Source organism: Charadrius vociferus, unplaced genomic scaffold (genome assembly GCF_000708025.1).
Source record: "Charadrius vociferus isolate BGI_N301 unplaced genomic scaffold, ASM70802v2 scaffold125, whole genome shotgun sequence".
Lineage (NCBI taxonomy): Eukaryota > Metazoa > Chordata > Aves > Charadriiformes > Charadriidae > Charadrius > Charadrius vociferus.
This window is the reverse complement of record NW_009649036.1, coordinates 2361071-2366791: the sequence shown is the minus strand read 5'-3', so window position 1 is coordinate 2366791 and position 5721 is coordinate 2361071. Positions and strand designations below refer to the sequence as shown.

At 41.1% G+C, this 5721-nt stretch overlaps 1 protein-coding gene across 1 annotated transcript in view; it reads left to right on the top strand.

Moving 5' to 3' along the window:
* The first annotated feature begins 2366 nt into the window (after nucleotides 1-2366).
* Nucleotides 2367-5721, top strand: part of CPSF6 (cleavage and polyadenylation specific factor 6, 68kDa) — a 32704-nt gene continuing 29349 nt past the window's right edge. Inside the window, exons 1-2 of the mRNA XM_009887793.1 lie at nucleotides 2367-2370; nucleotides 3389-3393. The gene's annotated coding sequence lies outside the window, so the exon portion shown is untranslated. The remainder of the gene's footprint in view (nucleotides 2371-3388; nucleotides 3394-5721) is intronic.

Below are 5721 nucleotides of genomic sequence, written 5' to 3'. Positions count from 1 at the left end.
TAAACTAAGATTTAAAGTGTTGGGAAAATGCAAAATAATTACAAGTACTTTGTGTATTTTCTGTAACACAAAATGAAGTTGGGCTAAAAGTAACTTAGAATGAGACCTTACACACCAGAAGTTATTACGTATGAAAATTATTTATTCCTAAAATACCCTTAAAATTCCTAAAGAAATAACCCTGTTGAGAATAAAGAATTCTTTTCTGCCACTAAGCTGTTAACGCAAAAAGCATGTTCTATTTAGACACATGAAAGCAGTTGAAGCAGTCTTTAAGAATGGCCTTGAAACCCACAGCTTTGCTGTATTGTAAGTATTCTGACAGAATGATGGTGTCAGCTCGCCAGTGCACATAGCTTCTATCAATTCATATTCTGCTTATTTGCTTCCCTTTGCCATCTTTAAATCTCAACCTTTGTCCTGTAACAACTGTAATCAGTGCACACATAATTGTGATTTACTTTAAGGGCAGCAGTTGACAGCTCCTCCTCTGGGGCGAGTCCCCTCCACCCTGAATTGTAGGGCAGCAAAAAGCTGCCATGGGACTTACAGCAGTGATTTATTCTGCAGTATCCACAAGACCAACCCCCCTGGCTATCTGCCCAGCCTCGTTCCTCGGGTACTCTCAGGGGATGCAGGAAGGACAACCTCTGACTGCAGGATGGCCCCTGGGACAGCTGCAGATGAGAGCAATCCCTGTTCCTTGTTGCACTTCTGCAAAGGTTCCTGGTGCAACGCATTCTGCTGCACCTGCCTGACGTACCCCAGCACAGACACTCCATAAAATCTTGGTGGTACAAGTGGGACACCCATCCCTTCTGCTGCAATCCCAGCAGTGGGGTAGGGGTTGGGACTTGCCACACCACAGAAAACACCACGCCAGCAGCAGGAGCGATGAGCTCCCAGAGGCCACCGGTATGGGCATGTCCCCTCTGATCATCACTAACCGCTTATGCGGACGTCACTCAGCAGAGCTGCATAGCCGTGGACCAGTGTGAGACAGGATGCCATACTGTTTGAATAAGATACATTGCCTTCCAGTTCCAGACTAACTCTGATTATTTATAACGCAATAACGATAGATATTGCCACTCCTGAAATCTGGAAGTGCACAAGTTTCAAAAATCCAAACCTGAATGTTATGGAGAAGGCTCCTCTTGTCTGAAGCCGCATCTCTAACTAGCTGAGCTTGAAAGAGATGAAGCCTGGAGAACCCTGTTGTACTAGACTGGGCTCAAAGTTCTAAGACAGTTGCAATACATGATTGAACAGTGAAGAGTTTTTTCAAATTCAGAGTGACTCCTAATATCAGAAATAAACATAAATTAAAAAGGAAAAAGAAAATGAACAGAAACCCATGCAACTAAGTTATCCCCGAGCTTAAAATCTTTGAAAATTCAAAACCATCTGAAAGTGATCTTGATAGTGCAGTTCCTTTGTTTGTATACGCATATAGCCCATTCAGAGTAAAAAATATGTTTAATGCAATTACCACATTTAGGACACCTCAGTCAATTTAGAAGAAGAGATTAACTGCAGAAAGGTATTGCAAAAAATAGATTAGTGCCAATCTTAAGGGTAAAAATGAAATTTTGGAGAGAGGTTTTTAAACAAAGGGGAAGTAAAGCTATCAAAAAAATAGTATGTAATTTAAAGCTGAAAATACTTCTTCTTTCATACTTCTTCTGGAGGTAACTGAGCCTTCTGATTAGCAGCTTATATGGAAGTGGATTCAAACGGGTCAACTGAATTTATCATCACCTCTTGCACTATACTTACTTTCTCTAATACACCTTCCTGCCTTGAGGGCTGGAATAACCATGTCATTTGCAAATCATCTCCTGATTACCCATAATTTTCAACCTGGCTCTGAACCAGAGAGTGAAGAGCTGAACCAAGAGAATGAGGACACTGATGGGCAGTTATAGGAGGGAAAAAAAGGATGGAACACCATGCTCACATTTATGAGCCTGGAACAATTGAATACCTACAAAAAGACAACTCTGGGCAAGAGATGAATAATATCAGCTATTTTCCTACAATAGCTGTGTCAGTAGGAGTTCTTGTAGATGCCCTTTGGATGCAGTTTCATGTTACACTTAACCTAATTGAACTGTGAGCTGCAATGAAAAGCGGAGGTAATATTCCCCCTTACCCAGCACAGGCTGTTGCTACCTTTGTTTGGGAATGGGAACATGACTGTCCCCTTCCTTGTCAGCCTGCAGTTACATTAGAGTTAATAAAACTCAAAATCACATCCATTGAAAGTAAATACACAGACAAAGATTAGTGCCTATTTGCCACCTCATTTGGAACACAACGCTTTTTCTCGGTTTTTGTCTGTGCGGTTTTATAAACTGAGGGATTTCAGTGGAAAAGACAATTTCTTACAGTTTAGAGTGTACAGACTTACCATTTGGATTATTTTACTGGGAGTAAAACAATAAATGAACGTGTACAGTGGCTTCATGCAGCTTTGGAAAGATCAAAAGCTTCAGGACTACAACTAAAGAAACAAAACATATTCAATGCAATTGAACTAACATAGCTAGGACGTAAGTTTATACAACAAAACATACATTGTAGATCTCAACTATGCTGAGTCCTCTTCTAATTTTGAGTACTATCCTGATTAATACAGCATTTTATTGAGTTATTTCTTATCTTTTCACTTTGCTCTCTGTAACATTACTGCATGAACAGTTCACTCCGATATTAAAATAAAAAATCCGTTTGAAAATTCCTATACCATTCTCAGTCTCAATACCTCAGGGAAATTTCTAACATAAATTAATAGATTACTTTTTAAATCACTATTGTACTGAAACCGGTTCTGCCACTCTTACCTAAAGTAATACATTTAAATGTATTCTGAAGTAATCACACACAATACAAATGGATGGGAAAAGCCTTCTCCTCCCCTTTGTCTTGCGGCAGTAACACCCCAGTAGAAAAGGTTCGGAAAGGCCTTGGAGAGGAAAGCATGGAGAGGTCTTGTGGGCTAACAGAACACGCGTCATAAGGTTCTCAGAGCAACAGCTGCTGCTTTTATGTTCAAAATGAGGATTATACTTGAATTTCCATCGTTACAGCACAAGAGACCAAAGGAACAATATACAGATAAATAGGCTCTTGTGGATCCATGAGAAACAGGGACTTAACGTATAGGCCACTTTTTATGTAAAGCTGCCAGCGTCCTGCTTTCCTCCTCCATTTGATACCAAGGGAACTCCAGCTGTTGCAGTCAGACAATATTCCATGGCGTGAAAGAGGAACTGATGGAAGACACCAGTTCATCTGCTGCCACTCGTTCTCCTGTTGGGCTATGGGTTTGGAAGGTGTGCAATCCCTTCACAACTCATGGCTTTTGCCAGGACTCTTCTCCCAGACCAGGTTGTACCACCGATAGATAACTCTTTCTCTCATGACTACATTTCTATTTCAGTTCATGCTCTACGTCAGCCCTCTGAATTTTGCCAGGTGAATGCAATATATGGTCTAAATAATTTTGATGTGAACAAAACACGAAGCATTAACATTTTCACTAGGGCGGATAAATTCTTAAGATGCTCCACAGAGATAATAATTCACAAAGAAGCTATTGCTGACCACAAGAAAGATGAAGACAATCTTTAGTAAGGTTACTCATGAAAAGAATGAAAACACAGCAGAAAGTAAATAGAACAGCTTGAATAATATTTAGTCTCCTACACTGTTCACAGAATTTGCTTAATGATATGCATACAAGCATAAAAATGATCACAGCCTATTCTGTAAATGCCTGTGGGCAATAAATCTAGCAAGTCGAACTGTTTAGAAAGGCTCCAAAGTGGAAAAGCCCCCTGAGCACAGAAACACAGTGCAGGGCGGTCCAAGGGCTTCATTGATGCCCCTTCGTTATCTTACAGAGCAAAGAAGAGGCAATGTCTTTTCCTGCATCTTCAAAGACCCCCGGCAGGGTCCTTCAAATGCTAGTGGCAATCCCTGAGGTGGATTCTGAGGTGACGATAATGACTTTCTCATTCATATTTAATTTCCTTGCCCTTTTGAACATCATTACAATCTATGCTTAACTTTCTTAAGATATTCAGACGCATATAAAACATTGAACTGCACAAAACCTACTACCTCCTGTGAATTTTTGTCAGATAATTAGACTAGCAAGGGCTAAGTTTTCTTGACTTCAGTAACTTTGTTTAGCGTGGCCAGAAATATTAAGTGTCACAGTGCTTCATTTTGTTCTGTAGAAGACTAATCACTAAATTAGTTCATCATTAAGGAAATATGTGAACCCAATTAGATCTCAATACTGTAACAGTACCTTGCAAAACCAATTAATCATTTCATTCACATACGACTTGCACATTCATAGATAGGAAGTTGTACTTTTAACCTGTGATCAAACATAGTATTATCAATCATAATTGTAGCCAAAAGTTCAATTAAAGCTTTTTGCTTGTTTGTTCCTAACTATCATCTCTAAAATGTTTTCTTCAGGGGATAGTCTGAACTTTTCCAAAGGGCATGGCATCTGCTAGTTCCCCTAACCAGGGAACTCCAATAGAGTTTAAAACAAACTTGATTGCAGGGTTTCTGCCTTGCAGAATTATCAACACTGGGCATGACACGAGATCTGCAGCTGATAAATTTTAACGTGCCACAAGGTGGATAAGAACTCCAGGAATAACGCCTAAGCATCTCTGTGCCTGAGGTATACCTGGACTGTCAGCAGGTGCATTTCACAGAATATCCCTTGTTGTAGTTCTTCAATTTTTCACCGCTTTTCTGGTCTGTTCATTTTTCCCTTCAGTGGAGATTACAATGTTGGGGCAGCAAGGTAGGCAGAGATGGTCTGTACCCAAGTCCTGGACCCAATGTGAAGTCAGGACTGTTTGGGACACAGATGCTGATCTGGGAAGCACTCCCGGTCATGGAAAAAGAAATTTTGAGTCAAGCTAAAAGTAACACTTGGCATTTTTATTCCTTGTAGTGATGTTTTTATATTATTTTTCTTCAGTTTGAGAAATGCAAGCTTCTTACTGTCAGCTCACGATGAGGTAAAAAAAAAAGCTTTATTTTTGGATGTGCAACATCATGTACAACATAGAACATAATCTGTGATGTAGAACATTATGTACATTGTGCGTTACGCTTGAGGAGACGCTCACTGGCTTTGAAATCACCTGGAGCTTCAACACAGATCTGAGTAATAGGCACAGCCATTCAAACATAATCTGAAGCTGTCTTTGCAACTGTAACAGTTCTGAATACATGAAAACCAAAATCTCTTGATTTGATACTAATTATCTTCACTTTGCAACATTAAAACTGAGCTGTGTAACAGTCAATATCTCAGTATCTGGCTAAACGCACAACAGTCTCTGCTTGTTTATGTCCTTTCTGCACGTTATACTGTTCTCCTGAGCCCAGCCTGTGCACCCCTGGTTTGAAGATGAAGCACTCTGCTTCCTTTTACAGAAGTTTAAAGTCCTTGGCTATCAAGCTATCGACACTCTTCTCCTCTGCTGGGCAGCACCTTCCCCGCAGCTAAGGCAGGGAGGATGAGGGAGACACACGAGTAAGCACCCAGCAGAGCTTGCATGAGCCCCATCCCCCGAGACAGAGGACCCCCGACAGCCGCCTCGCAGTACACCCAGCACGGGTAAGGCCCAGCGCCGCCAGCACCGGACCCCCGCGGCCCCCTCACAGCCTCACGGGCCG